Here is a 21,190-nt window from a genome sequence, read left to right as displayed (position 1 = left end):
AACACCTTATATAATGCATATAATAATGTGATAAAATTAACACCTTATATAACGCCTATAATAATGTGATAAAATTAACACCTTATATAACACATATAATAATGTGATAAAATTAACACCTTATATAACGCCTATAATAATGTGATAAAATTAACACCTTATATAACACATATAATAATGTGATAAAATAAACACCTTATATAATGCATATAATAATGTGATAAAATTAACACCTTATATAACGCCTATAATAATGTGATAAAATTAACACCTTATATAACGCCTATAATAATGTGATAAAATTAACACCTTATATAACACATATAATAATGTGATAAAATTAACACCTTATATAACGCATATAATAATGTGATAAAATTAACACCTTATATAATGCATATAATAATGTGATAAAATTAACACCTTATATAACGCCTATAATAATGTGATAAAATTAACACCTTATATAACACATATAATAATGTGATAAAATTAACACCTTATATAATGCATATAATAATGTGATAAAATTAACACCTTATATAACGCCTATAATAATGTGATAAAATTAACACCTTATATAACACATATAATAATGTGATAAAATTAACACCTTATATAACGCATATAATAATGTGATAAAATTAACACCTTATATAATGCATATAATAATGTGATAATATTAACACCTTATATAATGCATATAATAATGTGATAAAATTAACACCTTATATAATGCATATAATAATGTGATAAAATTAACACCTTATATAATGCATATAATAATGTGATAAAATTAACACCTTATATAACACATATAATAATGTGATAAATTAACACCTTATATAACACATATAATAATGTGATAAAATTAACACCTTATATAACACATATAATAATGTGATAAAATAAACACCTTATATAACACATATAATAATGTGATAAAATTAACACCTTATATAACACATATAATAATGTGATAAAATTAACACCTTATATAATGCATATAATAATGTGATAAAATTAACACCTTATATAATACATATAATAATGTGATAAAATTAACACCTTATATAATGCATATAATAATGTGATAAAATTAACACCTTATATAATGCATATAATAATGTGATAAAATTAACACCTTATATAATGCATATAATAATGTGATAAAATAAACACCTTATATAACACATATAATAATGTGATAAAATAAACACCTTATATAACGCCTATAATAATGTGATAAAATTAACACCTTATATAACGCATATAATAATGTGATAAAATTAACACCTTATATAACACATATAATAATGTGATAAAATTAACACCTTATATAATGCATATAATAATGTGATAAAATTAACACCTTATATAACGCATATAATAATGTGAAAAAATTAACACCTTATATAACGCATATAATAATGTGATAAAATTAACACCTTATATAATGCATATAATAATGTGATAAAATTAACACCTTATATAATGCATATAATAATGTGATAAAATTAACACCTTATATAATGCATATAATAATGTGATAAAATTAACACATTATATAACACATATAATAATGTGATAAAATTAACACCTTATATAACGCATATAATAATGTGATAAAATTAACACCTTATATAACACATATAATAATGTGATAAAATTAACACCTTATATAACACATATAATAATGTGATAAAATTAACACCTTATATAATGCATATAATAATGTGATAAAATTAACACCTTATATAATGCATATAATAATGTGATAAAATTAACACCTTATATAACACATATAATAATGTGATAAAATAAACACCTTATATAACACATATAATAATGTGATAAAATTAACACCTTATATAACACATATAATAATGTGATAAAATTAACACCTTATATAACGCATATAATAATGTGATATAATTAACACCTTATATAACGCATATAATAATGTGATAAAATAAACACCTTATATAACACATATAATAATGTGATAAAATTAACACCTTATATAACACATATAATAATGTGATAAAATTAACACCTTATATAATGCATATAATAATGTGATAAAATTAACACCTTATATAACGCATATAATAATGTGATAAAATAAACACCTTATATAACACATATAATAATGTGATAAAATTAACACCTTATATAACACATATAATAATGTGATAAAATTAACACCTTATATAACGCATATAATAATGTGATATAATTAACACCTTATATAACGCATATAATAATGTGATAAAATTAACACCTTATATAATACATATAATAATGTGATAAAATTAACACCTTATATAACGCATATAATAATGTGATATAATTAACACCTTATATAACACATATAATAATGTGATAAAATTAACACCTTATATAATACATATAATAATGTGATAAAATTAACACCTTATATAAAGCATATAATAATGTGATAAAATTAACACCTTATATAATACATATAATAATGTGATAAAATTAACACCTTATATAATGCATATAATAATGTGATAAAATTAACACCTTATATAACACATGTAATAATGTGATAATATTAACACCTTATATAACACATATAATAATGTGATAAATTAACACCTTATATAACACATATAATAATGTGATAAAATAAACACCTTATATAACACATATAATAATGTGATAAAATAAACACCTTATATAACGCCTATAATAATGTGATAAAATTAACACCTTATATAACACATATAATAATGTGATAAAATAAACACCTTATATAACACATATAATAATGTGATAAAATTAACACCTTATATAACACATGTAATAATGTGATAATATTAACACCTTATATAACACATATAATAATGTGATAATATTAACACCTTATATAACACATATAATAATGTGATAATATTAACACCTTATATAACACATGTAATAATGTGATAATATTAACACCTTATATAACACATATAATAATGTGATAAAATTAACACCTTATATAACACATATAATAATGTGATAAAATTAACACCTTATATAACACATATAATAATGTGATAAAATTAACACCTTATATAACACATATAATAATGTGATAAAATTAACACCTTATATAACACATATAATAATGTGATAATATTAACACCTTATATAACACATGTAATAATGTGATAATATTAACACCTTATATAACACATATAATAATGTGATAAAATTAACACCTTATATAACACATATAATAATGTGATAAAATTAACACCTTATATAACACATATAATAATGTGATAAAATTAACACCTTATATAACACATGTAATAATGTGATAATATTAACACCTTATATAACACATATAATAATGTGATAATATTAACACCTTATATAACACATGTAATAATGTGATAAAATTAACACCTTATATAACACATATAATAATGTGATAAAATTAACACCTTATATAACACATATAATAATGTGATAAAATTAACACCTTATATAACACATATAATAATGTGATAATATTAACACCTTATATAACACATATAATAATGTGATAATATTAACACCTTATATAACACATGTAATAATGTGATAAAATTAACACCTTATATAACACATATAATAATGTGATAAAATTAACACCTTATATAACACATATAATAATGTGATAAAATTAACACCTTATATAACACATATAATAATGTGATAATATTAACACCTTATATAACACATGTAATAATGTGATAAAATTAACACCTTATATAACACATATAATAATGTGATAAAATTAACACCTTATATAACACATATAATAATGTGATAATATTAACACCTTATATAACACATATAATAATGTGATAAAATTAACACCTTATATAACACATATAATAATGTGATAATATTAACACCTTATATAACACATGTAATAATGTGATAAAATTAACACCTTATATAACACATATAATAATGTGATAAAATTAACACCTTATATAACACATATAATAATGTGATAAAATTAACACCTTATATAACACATGTAATAATGTGATAAAATTAACACCTTATATAACACATATAATAATGTGATAATATTAACACCTTATATAACACATATAATAATGTGATAATATTAACACCTTATATAACACATGTAATAATGTGATAAAATTAACACCTTATATAACACATATAATAATGTGATAAAATTAACACCTTATATAACACATATAATAATGTGATAAAATTAACACCTTATATAACACATATAATAATGTGATAATATTAACACCTTATATAACACATATAATAATGTGATAATATTAACACCTTATATAACACATATAATAATGTGATAAAATTAACACCTTATATAACACATATAATAATGTGATAAAATTAACACCTTATATAACACATATAATAATGTGATAAAATTAACACCTTATATAACACATATAATAATGTGATAAAATTAACACCTTATATAACACATGTAATAATGTGATAAAATTAACACTTTATATAACACATATAATAATGTGATAATATTAACACCTTATATAACACATATAATAATGTGATAATATTAACACCTTATATAACACATGTAATAATGTGATAAAATTAACACCTTATATAACACATATAATAATGTGATAAAATTAACACCTTATATAACACATATAATAATGTGATAAAATTAACACCTTATATAACACATATAATAATGTGATAAAATTAACACCTTATATAACACATATAATTATGTGATAATATTAACACCTTATATAACACATACATAATGTGATAAAATTAACACCTTATAAAACACATGTAATAATGTGATAATATTAACACCTTTTATAACACATATAATAATGTGATAAATTAATACCTTATATAGCACAATAATTAAAGTGATAACATTAGCACCGTATATAACGCATATAATAATGTGATAAATAAATACCTCATATAACACATATAATAATGTGATAAAATTAACACCTTATATAACACATATAATAATGTGATAAAATTAACACCTTATATAACGCATATAATAATGTGATAAAATAAACACCTTACATAACACATATAATAATGTGACAAAATTAACACCTTATATAATACATAATAATGTGATAAAATTTACACCTTATATAATACATATAATAATGTGATAAAATTAACACCTTATATAACACATATAATAATGTGATAAAATTAACACCTTATATAACACATAATATGATAAAATTAACACCTTATATAACACATAATAAAGTGATAAATTAACACCTTATATAACGCATATAATAATGTGATAAAATTAACACCTTATATAACACATATAATAATGTGATAAAATTAACACCTTATATAACACATATAATAATGTGATAAAATTAACACCTTATATAACACATATAATGTGATAAAATTAACACCTTACATAACACATATAACCTGTTAAAATTAATACCTTATATAACACATATAATAATGTGTTAAAATTAACACCTTATATAACACATAATAAAGTGATAAATTAACACCTTATATAACGCATATAATAATGTGACAAAATTAACACCTTATATAACCCATATAATAATGTGATAAAATTAATACCTTATATAACGCATATAATAAAGTGATCAATTAACACCTTATATAACATATAATAATGTGATGAAATAAACACCTCATATAACACATATAATAATGTCATAAATTACCCCCTTATATAACACATATAATAAAGTGATAAATTAACATCTCATATAACACATATAATAATGTGATAAAATAAACACGTTATATAAACATATAATAATGTGATAACATTAACATCTTTTATATAACACATTTAATAATATGATAAAGTTAACACCTTATATAACACATATAATAATGTGATAAAATTAACATCTTATATACAGCTTATAATAATGTGATAAAATTACAACCTTATATAACGCATATAATAATGTGATAAAATTAACACCTCATATAACACATATAATAAAGTGATAAATTAACATCTTATATAACGCATATAATAATGTGACAAAATTAACACCTTATATAACACATATAATAAATTCATAAAATTAACACCTTATATAACACATATAATAATGTGATAAATTAGCATCTTATATAACACATATGATAATGTGATAAATAAACACCTTATATAACACATGTAATAATGTGATAAATAAACACCTTATATAACACATATAATAATGTGATAAAATTAACACCTTATATAACACATATAATAATGTGATAAAATAAACACCTTATATAACACATATAATAATGTGATAAAATTAACACCTTATATAACACATATAATAATGTGATAAAATTAACATCTTATATAACACATATAATAATGTGACAAAATTAACATCCGATATAACACATATAATAATGTGATAAATAAACACCTTATATAACACATATAATAATCTGATAAATAAACACCTTATATAACACATATAATAAAGTGATAAATTAACATCTGATACAACACATATAATAATGTGTTAAAGTTAACACCTTATATAACACATATAATAATGTGATAAAATTAACACCTTTTATAACGTATATAATAATGTGATAATATTAGTAATTGCATTACAAAATTTGTAAATAATAAAATACGTACACATTCGTATTTACATATCCGTATAGATGCGTGTACGTTTATATGTACCCCCAATTAAATTTTTAATTTCTCATAACAATTCAATAATGGCTTTTGATAGTAAATTTAACTATAATTCATTAACTTAATTTTATAAATTTTATATTCTAATATTATTTAAATATATACATATGTATGTATGTTAGTATCTCTGTACGTATGTTTATGTGGGTGTCCGTTCATGTGTGTGTGTGTGTGTGTGTGTGTGTGTGTGTGTGTGTGTGTGTGTGTGTGTGTGTGTGTGTGTGTGTGTGTGTGTGTGTGTGTGCGTGCGTGTTTTTCTTCCTTTGATGATTGTAATGCTTGGTATGGGCACAGCCACCGAGAGTAAAAAGAAGGCCTGTTAACTGAAAAATGCATGCAGGCAATGTAGGTAAGATTTGTCAGACTGTCAGTACTATATGAGGGTCATTTGAAAAAGAGCAATAAAACATTTTTAAAAAGAAAAAGGAACACAGTTCGATTACTACTTAAACTGAACTTTATAAAATATAAAATATAAACATTATCTATGAAAAATTAAGTAATGTTAAAGCAATATACAATTTAATACTGATAAAACTGAATTATGAAGTTAGGGACAAACAATTAAAGAAACATTAAACAAATATTTTTTGGCCTTCGGAACAAGATCACAGTGTAGTATCTGTTTTTGATGCTACACTTTACCTTTTCTGTCCTCTGTCGGTGGAGGAGAAATCTTTCATGACTGAGATTATTTTTGTTACTATCCAGAGTGCCCCCTTATTGGGAAGCTGGATTTTACCCACAAGATGATATGTTGAAATATTTAAATAACTATTACTTTAAATACAGAAATTATATTTAAAGTTTTGGTTTTCTGTTCTTCTATGTCCATTTTTTCCCCATGTTTTTCATCAAAATGTGTAGCGTATTAGTTGTCTCACAGGCCATCATCAGTGATTGCTCACTGGCAGTAACCTGTGGTGCTTCCTGGAGATCAAGTGACAACAAGTCTCCCCCAGATTTCCAGTGTTGTCCACCTCTTGACCACTCGTGCTGATGATTGCATGTTATCGCAACAGCCGTTGTCACTGATTTCTCATTGACATCGCCCATTGGTGTTTCCTGGGGTTTGGGTAACAAAATGCCTCCCCAAGGTACCAGATTTGAACTGCACACTTCCATTGGAGATTTGGTCAGTACTCTCTTACCTCGGTCTTTTCATTCTCCCTGACCCTTCACGACTAGTTGGTGTGGTATGGCGCCAGTCGATGTCATCTACACCAGTTTTTTATTATTATTATTATGATAATAATAAGAGTGCTTGTGCAGTGTACGCACATGTATTTTAAATATTATTTTCAAGTTATATTAAATTTTGGGTTTGTATTACCATACACATAGATTCGAAAATGTTGTCAAAAAACAAATATATACCAAATAAATGTTATCAAAGGCAAGATAGGTTACTCTTCTACCTATCTGGAAAGGCTCTTAGTGGTTTTATTCACTTTAAAACGTGTAACCGCTTTGAAAATCATACAAAGTTAATCGATATATTTTAAAAAGAAAAATGTCGGCATGTTTGGTAGAAGAGCAACTTATCTTGCCTTTGATAACATTTATTTGTTATATATTTGTTTTTTGACAACTTTTTCGAATCTGTGTATAGTAAAACAAACCCGTTATGTAAATTATTTACAGTTAAAATTTTAAAACAAAAAATTGAAGTTTCAAATATATTTCAAAGAAATAAATTATGCCCGGTGCTAAAATATTGATAATTCATCTATCATAAAAAAAAAAAAAAAAAAATGTGAAAAATGCGTAAAATATTTTAAAATACTCAGTGAAAAGTTTTATTTATAATTAAAAGAATAAAAATTGTTTCTTTTGCAGTAAAAAAAATAAATAAAATGAAATATCCGACTTTCTCCGATAAAAAATAAAAGTTCAAACACGAATTCACTTACGATATTTTGATTAAAATTATCCCAAATGTGCAATTATAATAATCATCCGAATGGAGAATTGTTCTTTCTCTTTATAACATACATGGACAATCGCTAACACATATTGGTAGCCATATTTTTTTATGTCTGTTAGTATGACCACATGGTTGAATACCGGAAGCTGTCTATACCTACAACTTAATCAGGAAGTGACGTTATGCTGTCATATGCATCGGCCTTTTTTCTCGGTAGCCACGGTATGGGGCAGCTAAACCAGCTGCAAACATTGGCCTGCTTTTTATTGAAACCAACCGAGAGCTCTTTTTAGTATCCTCGTTGTTCCCTTAAGTGCAATTGTCTGGATCTCTTTTGCACTTGGTTCACCAGGAATATTAATTAGGTAGGACTTCAGATTCTTTTTCAAAAGCCCTGTGGCACCTATAATAATTGGTATGATTGATATCTCCCTAAGATTCCAGTTTCTTTTCATATCATACATGAGACCTTGATATTTGGTCTGTTTCTCCCTTTCAGCTCCGTTCAGATCTCCATCATTAGGGACACTCACTTCAACCAAGGTTGCAACTCTCTCTGACTTATTTCATATAACTATGTCAGGTTTCACAGCAGCAGTTTCAAGGTAGGGATTACATGGTCGTAATGTATGTTATATAAGTCATTTCCAACTGTTCTTTCAGGTTGATGTTCCCAGGATTTGCTGCTACATTGAATGTTTTATTTTTTACATATGGTCCAATGGAGGTACTTACATCCTCCATCATGTCTCGTTGTGTATTAGCTATCCCCTAGAAGAACCTTGCAACTTTATACTAGATGATACACACTTTCCAATTCCGTGTGGCAGAACCTGCATTTGTTGTCATTAGTGAGACCTGCCATCTTCTTGAATGTATTGATAATCAATCCCTGGTCTTAAGCAGCCATTATAACCCTTTCCTGATAGTGGTGGAAGGCTCCCCTATAAATATGTCTCGTTATGAATATGTATACTTGAGTCTATAACGTTTTATTCTGTCATAGAAATGCTTCATACTTTTTATTAAGCCATCTCTCCCTCCCTATCTTTCACCCTTTTCTGACACGCAACTTATGTCAACGAACACATTTGCAACCCCCCCCCCTTTTTTTTTTGACACACAAAAATTAGTTTATAAACAGACTCCCCCACCCACCCACTAACACAATTCACTGTTCTGGTAAAATCACGACTCACTTTAATCATTTCAAATTTTTGTCTAGAAATCCAGATCTAGCACTTTTTGAACAAGTTTCCAAAAAGGTTGAAATGCGATTTATCCATTTTTTTATCCTTCATTTTTAGAGAGCTCGCAACTTTTATAGATTTTTTTTTTTAAGAGCTCAGTCTTTTTTTTTTTCCCTATAGCGTGGAATGGTTCATGGTTGGCTCATTGACTGAAACAAATGGCTGTTTGTAGCGACCATATGTAACTGTTTACCCTCGACAAAATAATAAACATTATATATATATATATATATATATATATATATATATATATATATATGGGGAGGATTCCAACATATTTTTCCCGATTCCGTACCAAATTCCTGATTCTGATTCTTTATAAATTTCTAAAAATTCAATTATAGCGTTGTTATTTTTCCCGATTACCATAAAAACACGCTAAATGCATATATATTTTCTCAAACTTGTTAGGGATGATCTATCGATATCAGTTTTACTGGTATTTTAAAATCAATAAATATTTATTATTTTAACATTACTATCGGCAGTGGAAGATTTTGTTTTAAACAAAATCAAATAAAAAAGACAATTGAAAGAATCATTTTTGGTATCGGAAAACGGGCACAAATTATTCCAATTACATCAAAAGTTCCGATTTTTCCGAGTCTCGATTCCAATTAATCGGCCCAACACATTAGGTTAGTGCTATAATAATGTTGTATTTTTGACTTGAAGTTGAATGTACAAAAAATGACCTTATTAGTGCCCCATCCTAACTTATATATCTATATATATAAAAGCAAAAATGTATGTATGTATGTATGTGTGTCTGCTAAAAACTTTCGACCACAAACTCGGTATCATATCGAAGCCCCATCCTTCGCTTGAAAAATATTGAAAAAAAAAAACGGGTTTCTCGTAACTATAACCGATTCTACGTGTCAGATGACGTCGTGACTTGATTTACTTTAAATAGTTGAAAAACCAAACGCATATCATCTACGTCGCTTTAGCGCAGTTGATTAGCGCGTTTGTTCATTGTCTAGACGTTTTGGGTTCGAATCGTGGTGTAAGATTTTTTTTTTTCTTCGATTTTTTAAATTTAAATATTGAACCCTGTGTTATTTAAGCCATTTTTCACGTAACGTTCGTTTTCCTGTTTTTTTTTTTTTTACTTCGCTTATTCTTAGCGACACCCCAAAATACACGGGTATCCACCGATTTTTTTAAATTTTAATATCGAAACAGGCTTATTTAAGCCATTTTTCACGTGTTCGTTTTCTGTTTTCATTGTTCGTTTGCCTTACGTTAGATTTTTTGTTTTTTTTTGGATGTTTTGAATACCCCCCCCCCACTTAATTAAAACGTTGAATGCTTACATCGTCATCGTCGTAACGTTCGACGACTTTCAAACATCTTTCACTAACTCATTCTGGCTGGCCGATTTTATTTTCAAACTTTGCCTCAGGGCTTCGGGTTCGATCCTACACCCCCCTCCCGGTTTCTTTTTTATTTAACACTACACACACCTACAAACACCCGGGCAACGCGGGGTACCCCTGCTAGTCTATATATATAAAAAGCAAAATGTGTGTGATCATTTCGTGTATGTCTTCAAAAGGCTTCTTTCGCACACGTTCCCGGGGTTGTTACTATCGCATAAAACTCTGTATATAGGTCCTATATAATAATATCTAGAAATTAGAAAAGCGCGTACCGTATAGATTTATTTACGTCGATTTTTATGAGATTCGCGCTATGTCCTCTGTTTGTCGCGCATTTTAGTATAAATAGTGAAAAAACGTGTTCTCGGCCTTCGCTGCTTTCCCCCCACTTCCCACCGTCATCTGGGGGAAGTGAAAACTAAAAATAACGATCGTGCGATGACCTCATTTAGCATCTTCCTGTCAATCAAACTTCTTTTAGCTTTATAAGCTTTAACTTAACATGCCAATCTATTACTCGCACTCGTCGCCGAGACCGTTAAGTAGTTGCTATTGTTTTCCACTTCCGGGTTCAATCCCTCCTCCCGACAAAACGTTTTTTTTTATTACTTCGCTTTTCTTTAGCTTACCCCCCCCCCATCATACACGGGTTTATTTATGCCATTTTTTTTCTGTTTTGGTTTTGGATTTTTTTTTTACATCATCTTTTTTATAATATTTAAGCAGGATTATTAATCCCCCTCCCTCCATACACACACCTACAAACACCCGGGCAACGCCGGGTACCCCCCCCCCTAGTATATATATAAAAGGCAGAATGTGTGTGTTTGTATGTCTCGCAAAAACTTTCGACAGAGACCACGGATTTTTGACAGATAGGTATCATTTTGAAGCTCGGCCCTTCCGACGACAAATATTGAAAAATTGGCTAAAAACATTCATTCCTTCACCATTGACTGAACCCTTTTCTGCAGGGAGGGGTAGCAAAAAAATCTTCCCTTCATTTTCCTTTTCTACTACTACAACGATGACGCCATGTTTGACCTAGAAAACGTTGAGGTTAATTTACACCACCTGCTGTTTTTTAAACATTAAATTTCATCAATTCTCGCTTCTGTCTTGTCAGACTCTTTTTTCCGCCTTAGCCTCGAGCCTACTTCCCTACCAAAACTTTTTTTTTCTTTTACACCTACAAATACCTAGGCAACGTTATTTTTATTATTATTTTATATTTAAACAGGGTTATTACTTTGCTTTATTCTTTAGTTTACCCCCCCCCCCTTTACACACACCTCCAAACACACAGTCATTAGCGTTGTTATCTTAAGATTGCAGGTTCGATCCGAGGTATCAGATAAATTTTTTTAGGGTTATTTATGTTATTTTTTTCTGCTTTTTGCAGTTTTTTTTTTCCCTCCAACACGTTTTTTTTTTTTACGTTCGTTCGCTATGTTTTTTTGTTTTTCTAATTTTTTAAAGAAGTTTAACTTTTTTTTTTTTATAATATTTACACAGGGTTATTACTTCACTTATTCTTTAGTTTACCCCTCCCCCACCCCCAAACAACCAGGCAACTTCACTAGTATATATATAAAATGCAAAATCTGCATGAATCTAAATATATTAAGCATATTTTACAACCGGCAAATTCAGGTGCCCCCTGCTAGTTAAAAGAAAAAAAAAAAAAAAAAAAAAAAAAAAAAAAAAAGTAAATAAATAAAAAAATAACACAAGGAAGACAAACACTATCAACAAGTTTATTATAATTATTTTCTTTTACTTGTTTTCTGTATTCTATCTTACAATACGTTGCAAGAAGAGATATACAAAGCAAAAGTTGATACAAGAGTTTCACAACAAATTTCATGTCATTTAATTCCAAAATTTCCACATGATGCTAACACCCATAATAAGTACGAGACCAATACGAAAACAAAAACAAAAAAAAAAAAAGAAAAAAAAAGAAAAAGAACAGAAAAAAAAAAATCTTAATTTGGGACCATGTAACCATCAAACACCCAAAAAGTAGGAAAGAAACGGAAAGAAAGAAAAGAAAAAAAATTTTTTTTACTTTTAATTTCACACCATTTGTAGATTTTCTGACTAAAAAGAAATAATCTAAATGTTTTAATTTAATTATGCACATAATGTGATTAAGAAAAATGTTTGCTTTCATAAAAATTTAAAAAAATAAAAAAAAATCTACATCATTTTCTTTCTTTTTTTGGTGAATGTTTATTTTTGATTTCGGAAAAGATTCAGTGTTTCCTTTTTCTGATTTATTTATAATTATGGACTAATATCATTATATAAAAATTTTTAAAAAAGAAAAGAAGGAAAAAGAATTAAGTAAATTAGTATTTATCAAATTATACTACTTTTCAAAACTTATTAAAAAAAAAATATTTGAAAGGAAAAGAAAAACAAAATAACTTGACTTTCACTTTCTACAAGAATATCTTAAAAAAAAAAAAAAAAAAAAAAAAAAAAAAAAAAAAAAAAGTTCGTTTATTTCAAATATAAACAAAATAAAAATAAGAAACCCGATGAAATTCAAATTATTTTTATTAGTCTACAAATCTGGGGTTCTCCGATGGAAACTGATCCAAAGTGTCTTATTAAACTTATATATACTGAAAAAATAAGAATAATTCTAAACATTTTCGGCACAAGTACACTTTAACTCGACAGAAGTATTTGTTTCCGTTTTTTTGGAAGAGTTATAGAAGTGGAAAGATAAATTCACGGATACCAAATTATTCTAAAACGATTGTTACAATTTTTACAAATTTCAATCAATTAAAGAAATTTACGTTTTGTTTAAAAAAAAAAAAAAAAAAAAAAAAAAAAGTTATAATAAGTACATTCCATCTATTTCATATTTAAAACTGTATGTTATATTTTATTTGTATATTATAAAAAATATTTTCAAATTATTTTGAAATATATAGAATGTTACATTTTATTTGTAAATTTTAAATATAATTTTGAAATATTGTTAAAGTTTTAACAGATTTCAATTAAATTCAACAAATGTTTCATTATTTATTTTATTTCCTGCTGTTGATACTTTGTTATTTTATTGAACTTGTTTTGAATTACCAGAAAATGTTTGGCTAAAAAACAAAACATTAAATTTTAAATTGTCTTCCCTTTCCACTAGTATAATTCTTCTGAACATGAACACATGCACAAAAAAAAAAAAAAAAAAAAAGAAGTACTACTGGAGAGTTAAAGTGCACTTGTGCCCAGAATTCTAACTCATAAAAATATTCAATAACAACAAATTTTTTTTTTTTTTTTTTTTTCAATTTTTAAAACTTTTTTATCTAATATATTCATGTATTCGTTATCTATTTGAAAAAGAAAGAAAATAGAGTGGTAAGCGTGTTAACACAGAAGCTTCGGAAGAGTAATGAATATATCGAAGCATGTTTGGACAACTGAACAGCGTCTTCACATATGTAGGTAGATGAAATCTTCAATTATTTTTTTTTTTTTTTTTGCTTTTTTTTTTTCCTCAAGAAAATAAAATTAAAAAAAAAACAATAAAGGAGGATGATGATGATGAGGAGGATTCCAACACTTACCTATCTCTAAGAATATTACTAAAATAAATAATTATAGCGATAATCCTTCAGATAACAATATAAAAGTCGAATTAACGGAAAATTAGACTAATTTAATATTATTTGAGATTTATGGGAGAGGACGTGAGAGAGAGAGAGAGAGAGGAGTTCTGGCATCCTCTTGCAGCCATGGAAGAGCCTTGGTTGTCTTTGGGATTTCTCATCTTGCCCTTCAATTCCGTTCTTCTGCAGTGAAGGCATGCTTCTGGGATACATGTATCCTCAGCGGTACCTTTTTCCTCAACATGTATACACATTTTGACAAGATTGGCAACTGTTTGAGAATAGGCTCAATTGGTCGGATCATCAGAATACGGAAAGAAGCTTACCGTATAATAAGTCGAGTCAGTGATGTATATGGTCATATGCAACTGATGTTGCTGAGCAAGAGGTTTTTTTGTTTTAAAGCGAAAGAAGACCAGCGTGGAGGAAGAGGGGGGGGATTATTGGTAGATCTCAAAGATACAGAGATGAAAATCAAACAGAAGCAGAAATTCTAAAAGGAAATATAAAAGCAAAGCTAGATCTAGATTTTCTGTCGGTGCTCTCACCGATTCTACAGACTGTATAGTCATAAGAAAGTCTCGCTGGTAATAGAGGAAGAATAGGAAGAGTGTTTATAAAAAAATTTTTTTTAAATCAATTTAATAAAATATATTTTTTTTTTAATTAAATGTTAAAAAGAAAAAATTGTCTCCTCACAATGGATCAAGAATGGCTCAGCTAAGAATTTACAATATATGAAGAAGGGATTCAGTTGTCGAAACAGGGGTTGTAAAAAGCATGAGGATAAATGACAACTATTTGGTCCGAATTTTTTGTCATTAAATTAAAAAAAAAAAAAAAAAATTATATATATATATATATATATATATATATATATATATAATCTACAAAAAAAAAAAAAAAAAATAATAAAAAAAAAAAAAAAAAAAGAGTCAAATTCTGCTTATATGGACCATAATATCTTCGATATTTCAAGCAATGTGTTCAGTGGTTAAAAAAAAAAAAAAAAAAAAAAAAAAAAAAATTAAGATAGACTCTTTTTTTTCGAAAAGTTGATTAAAAAAATGATTAAGCAAAAAAAGAACTTTTCTCACTATTTATAGATTTGGCTCACTCTTCACACTACCTAATAAAGGTCTGATGGACCTAAATTTAGACTATACGATCCATTAAAGACATAACAATTGGATTATATATATATATATGGGATGGCAATTAGAGAATAATAATAATCCAACGTAAGATGAAAAAAAAAAAAATAAAAAAAAAAAATGGTTCATTGTTAAGAGCCTTTTCAGTTTTTCATATATATATATATATATATATATATATATATATATTAGTGTGTGTACATGTACTTCTATGTCTGAAGAACATAAAGTAAGAAACTGACAGTCATCATAGACTGTTGATTATGTCCCCAAACGTAGATGTAGATACTAATATTGAGTACCCTTCCCTTATAAATATGGCAACTAATATAAATACACCCACATAAATATAATTAGTTATATTTTTTTTGGGGGGGGGGGGGATTCCTGCAGACTGCTCTATTATGAGGAAAAGTCCAAAAACAAGAGCGTTTTATTTATCCTTTGTTTACTAGGGATGAGTATTGGCTGAATAGAGCTTGATATGGATATCTAAAATGGTCCCTAATGATCAGGTTTGAAACCAACGGTACCAACGACTTATCTCATCTAAACTTTCTGTAAACAAAACATAAATATATATCAATGTCATTTACTTGATATTGTCCATATCCTGTTCAAGAAAAATATCGGCGATAACTTATGGGTTATATTTTATTTTATTCACTCGTGAAGCAAAATATGACACATAACTAACAAAATTGTGTATGTGTGATCCCCCACCCTCTACAAAAAAAAAAAAAAAAATAGGAGCAAGTGTTAAAAATGGATCACAGTTTCCTTGGTACTCACTAAAGATGCCAGGGATTAACCCATAACATCTCCCTATGATGGAGGTATTTTCTTGGATGAAGATGCCTTAGAGCAAAGTCTAATATCAATAAGCCTCTGCTCAAATGGTAATGGTATATGGTAGTATCAGCAAAGAGTAACCTGTTGTACAGAGTGAAAATATTGTCAAAGACAATTTTTGATCTTCTCCAAGGTTGGTTACATAGCTAGAGTCCAGTCTACCCTACTATACAGTAATATCTAAGGAGACAGGCCAAGACTAGAAAGCCCAATCTTTGTTATTAATCCATAGCTGGAACGGGGTGGGGAGAAGGTGTGGATTGGTTTTATTTTATTTTAATTATTCCATCCCTAGTCCCAATGAATAACCTTGTAAATATCAGAATATTCTAGTAAGCACCCCCCCCCCAAAAAAAAAAAAAATCAAGTTAAAGTATTAAACTTCTTAATTTACCTAAATAAATATAAATGGAACAAATAGATACATGGAAACATTCATTTTTTTTTTTTTTTAAATGTTGGCATGAAAAAAAAAAAAATTTCATTAAACACTTATTTTCACAAACTAATACACTCACCTTGGGGGGGGGGGAGAAGAAAAGAAAAAAAAGAAATCCTGAATTTGTGCACACAATTTTATAATAAAAGCAAAGGTTGCACAATCTCAAACAGCACTTTTTTCCTGAACTGTTCAGCATTTTGGATATAGTTTTCCTCAAGCTTTCTTTCTTTGTGTTTTTTTAACATTTTTTTTTTTTTTTTTAAATAGGTTATTTTTTTATGAACTGCGTGAATAACAGCCTATTTGGAATGTTGGGAGAGCGAGGTGTGGGAGGAATGGAAATAAACAATTTTTCTTCCAGTATACATTATCCCCCCCCCCCCAAAAAAAGGGATCTGCATTTGTAAATTAATTTTTCTTCATGTTACTTGTCTGCCTATTATACCAGAAATGGAACACCTACATTCTCTCCCTTCTGTACATATTTTTTTTTTTATTCAGCTTTGGGCAACTCTTATTTTAATACCAATAATGATTTAAAAAAGATAAATAAATAAAAATTATAAATTGCCTATAACCTCAGAGAATATGTAATAGAAATATGGAAGGCTTGGTAGATGGAATCATAGATAAACACATAAACCATAATAAACACGCAAGCATCTATAAAACCAATTGATTTATTCGGTTGTGTGATCGATCTTAATCTGTTATTAAAGTTATTTGGTTGGCATTAAGACATTTGTATATTTTATTACTTCTATTTTTCAATTTTCAATGACAAGACTTGAATTACACTACAAACTTGTGTAGTGAGTTCAATCTTGGCTACGGCCACGCTGGATGAGATGGATTATTTCTATTAGTCTGTTTCCATGCTTACCCAATATTCCATATACTATGCATTCCATTTAGTCTGAAATTTCATTTCAGGTTTTTCTAAACTCCTTCATAATTGTAAGATATAAATCGAATTCTTAAACATTTCAGAAATGTACATTTATTATTATTTAACCATAATTCCTGATTCCTAAAATTCCATTTTAGGGAGTTGAGCGGAAAAATAACTTTTCTGCAAGTACTCACTCCTGCTTACATTTGGATATTTATCTTTTTTGCATTCGGAAAAAAATATTAAAAACGTTTCATCGCTAGTATTAGTCATACTACGTTTCCAAAATATATTCAATTTAAAAAAAAAAAAAAAAAAAAATCTAATTGTGCGAGTGATTTTATTTTCAAAATCTTTCTTGCCCATAAATTTAGTGTTCAGGAGTAGATAAAAAATAAAAATAAAAAAAGGAGGAGGGGGATCCATACTTAGAAATCTCATTACAATAGAACCCCAGGCTATGGTGGCCCTAGCATATGTTTTTTTCAAGTTATGATGTGGAATACAATGTTTTTCCGGTCCCCGGTTATGGTATTTGCTCCGCCTTACATTGTTATTTATAATGTTATTTGATTATATACATGCGTATTATATACTGCACTGTATTTTGTTCCAGGAGTTCTATAATTCAGAATGTCTTAATTCAGCCATCACTCCTTATTAAAGTAATAAAACCTAAATATTTCAACGGGGTTTTATGATTTAAAAATACTTTATTCCTTTTATTAGTGGAATCATTTTTCTTTCAACAAATCAGAGTTTGTAAACAATACTGACATCTAACCATTTTGGATTTTGTTATCCATTGTGTCAATAGAGCGTATTTGCAAGCTTAGACTTAAAAGGGAGAATCTAGGGCCCAATATTTACAGAAGTAGGAGAAGAAGAAAGCTGGAGGGACCAGTCAAGAAAGTGTTGTAACTAATCTATAAAAAGTTGATGCTAAGAGATGCAAATCTGTGTATAAAGACAGAAAGGAAAAAACAAACACAAGATTTAAAAAAAAAAAAAAAAAAAAAAAAAATTTAAATCAATTTTCCTGTATATAATTATTTTTCCTTTTTGTCTTTCATAAAATCTGTCTCCACATTTCATGATATATCATCTATTTTATCCTCCCCATATATATATATATATATATATATATAAATAAAAAATAAATAATGGGGATGATAAGCACGAATTAACTCATTAAAATCGGAACCAAGCCAAATCAAGACAGCAAATTTGTTGTCCATATATGAAGCTCGGGCTCTTCTCAAATTGATAGAATTACTGCATTTTCAGGGTAATCCAATTCTTGGAAGCGTTCTGATGTTTTGAACAATTTTATTTATCTGAATCCAAAAGTTCAAAACAGTTCAGGGACATTTCAATGGATTGGATGAACCAGAAATAGCAGTAAAATATAAAATTAATAATACATATATATAAGCCACATTGTGTAGTATTATCATTATCACTGTTATACTTACCATTGTAATGAGAGCTTGAATACATATTGTTAAACAAATTTACCACAAAAAAAAAAAAAAAAAAAAAAAAAAAAAAAAAAAAAAAAATCACATTTGGTGATATATATATATATGCACCTTTAGTCAGCAAATGCTCCCTTATAAACATTTTGTTGAAAATAACTGACAAGGATCACCACAATAAAAATAGGCAAAACAAACCTTCCTTTGGACATGTTCTGTTGTCCATGATACACAAGGAACTCTAGCTTTATATATATATATATATATATATATATAACTAAAAAGTTCCTTGTACATTTTATTCAACTGAATATGTTTAAAGGAAGGTTTGATTCTGTCAAACCAAGTGATTCAAGATAATACAGTAATATAGTGGCTACTTTTATCATTAACAATGACTTAGCAATAAAAAAAATAAAATAAAATCATTGAACTGCTGGGCTGATATATTTTTTGTCCTGCGTTTTTTTTTTTTTCTTTCTTTTTAATCATTTCTATTGTAAGTTGAATATAAAATCATACTTTTTACATCTATAGTCTCATTAAGAATACAACCTTAAAAAAAAAAAAAAAAAAAAAAAAAAACTTGCTGTTAAATTTTGATCAGCAAGATGAAAGGCTGAAATATACAACTTATCTAAAAAGAAGAAAAAAAAAAAATAGACCTTTTTTTGAAGCATTTATATAAATATGTAACCACTTTGTACTGATGACATGTCAGTAATGAACAGACTAAATGACAGGCAAGTAATAGCTTCTTTTTTTTTTTTTTTTTTAAAGCTTCAGCAATGTGCATATGAAGTGTTTGCATTGGTACAGGAAAGACCGAACAAAAAACTAATAAAAAATTTTTTTTTTTTTTTAAATCCGTTTTTTTTTTTCAAGAGAAATATAATAGAAAAAAAAAAAGTAGCAGCTCAATCCATATTTTCCTCATTTTTAAATTCCTTGACCCTTTTTGATCCAAATGTTTCCCAAAGAAATATAAATCCCAATGTTTTATTTATTTCATTTATTTTTTGAGAGTGTACTTTTTAAGTCCTCTCCCCCTATCTTTACTATTAAAAAACAAAAACCTAAATTTTTGGAGTGGGTCTTCAAAGAATCATAAACTCACATTCTTGGTTCATTTTCCTAACAAACTAATAATTATTATTTTAACGCTACTTATTATGCAATGTAGTTCGACTTCATTATAAATAGACAAACTACATAACATTACAAGTTTTGCAACATGCTCCAGTACCAAGATCACTTTAGGTGATTCCCAAACTTTAATTTTGATTCTTTTGTTGTCCCTAAACCCCAATATAGTGGCCATTGTTGAATATCTGCAGTTTATTACAATATGGCAAACTGATAATGCCATCTTATTTGTAGAACTTTTAAATTACAATTTTTTTTTTTTATGCATCAATTGA

The sequence above is a fragment of the Euprymna scolopes genome, chromosome 43 (genome assembly GCF_053919585.1).
Source record: "Euprymna scolopes isolate OS-2025 chromosome 43, ASM5391958v1, whole genome shotgun sequence".
In the NCBI taxonomy this organism is placed as follows: Eukaryota; Metazoa; Mollusca; class Cephalopoda; order Sepiida; family Sepiolidae; genus Euprymna; species Euprymna scolopes.
This window is presented reverse-complemented; position numbering follows the sequence as displayed.